The sequence below is a fragment of the Saccostrea cucullata genome, unplaced genomic scaffold (genome assembly GCF_032062105.1).
Source record: "Saccostrea cucullata isolate Sc308-1 unplaced genomic scaffold, CSIRO_AGI_Scuc_v1 ctg22907, whole genome shotgun sequence".
Lineage (NCBI taxonomy): Eukaryota > Metazoa > Mollusca > Bivalvia > Ostreida > Ostreidae > Saccostrea > Saccostrea cuccullata.
Window position 1 is genome coordinate 362 of NW_026933426.1, and position 1211 is coordinate 1572.

General features: G+C 33.9%; 1 long non-coding RNA gene across 1 annotated transcript; it reads left to right on the top strand.

Moving 5' to 3' along the window:
* The first annotated feature begins 235 nt into the window (after positions 1–235).
* On the top strand, positions 236–957 carry LOC134238314 (uncharacterized). Its single transcript, XR_009985971.1, has 2 exons — positions 236–351; positions 640–957. It is a non-coding gene; the product is annotated as an uncharacterized LOC134238314 (long non-coding RNA).
* The last annotated feature ends 254 nt before the right edge of the window (positions 958–1211 follow it).

The window sequence follows — 1211 nt, forward strand, 5'->3', positions numbered from 1 at the left end:
TTTCGACCCCCATTTGACCCCCCAAGGCAAAATCAAAATTCTGAAACCTTACTGCACATCTACATGACACCACCAACCATCTCCCAAAAGATGATTAGCCTACTGTGTAAAATGTAAGAGGAGTTTAGGGAAGAAAAGTGTGACAGACGGACGGACGGACGGACATGAGTAACAACAATATACCCGAACTTTCTTTAGAAAGTGCGGGTATAATTTTTATTTTTTTCTGTATTAGATGGAAAGATTCAGGTGAAGATAATTACTGCGGGTTATGTTGATGATAAAGACGATGTTCATCTACTGTCTGCAGAGGATACCAGTGCATTTAAAAATATGATTGTCTCCATTCTGGTAATTACAGAAATATTTTATCAACTTATTATAGATTCTCCTTTTGTTTGGCAAATCTAGTCTACTGATAAACTCAATGCATAAGGCTAAGTAATTTCATATAAAACACAAAAATAGTCTGTATTTGATTGCTTAAAAAGATTTCAAGTTTTGGGAATGTTGATTCTTAAAACTAGACAAAACTGTACTATTGTATTCTGATGATAGTATTCAAAAGTTGAATTTAAACAAAGATTTTAGATTCCTTTGATCATCAAATCATGATTTTAAAAAATTGTGTCACTTTAGGGCGGGGACCATGAGGCAGCAGAGGAAGAGGTTCGACAATCAAACATGGAGTCAAACTACAACAAAGTCTGGGGTAAAAATAGGAGGAAATCCCCCGAGGTGGTTCCATAAGTAGCCTACAGAATCGCACCACTCAGTGTCTTTCATAATTTTTTTTGTTTTATTTTCTTGGTTGGTTATTGGATACATTTTGTCTATGGACAGGTTAAAATTTATTTATTTTGATGATGAAAATCAAAGTAATTTTTTTTTGCCTGTGTGTAAATGGATATGCAAGTGTATTTGTGTGTACAGTGTATATGTATATGTTTTTTTGGTTAAGAAAGAGTATGAGTTTGTGTCTTGAAAGTTTGCATTAAAATTTTGCAAGAAATTACAACTATACACACAAAATATGAAAGCAGTCAAATCTCAGTTCCACTTTCACAAATGAAGTGACAAGACGTTTTGGAGATTCTGAGGAGGGGTCAGAATGATGGAATCAGTTCACCCATCAAAATACATGTATATTTATCTATTGACCAGAGGTCAACTGCTTTAAAGTTTGTACATGGCACATAGTAAATTTTGTA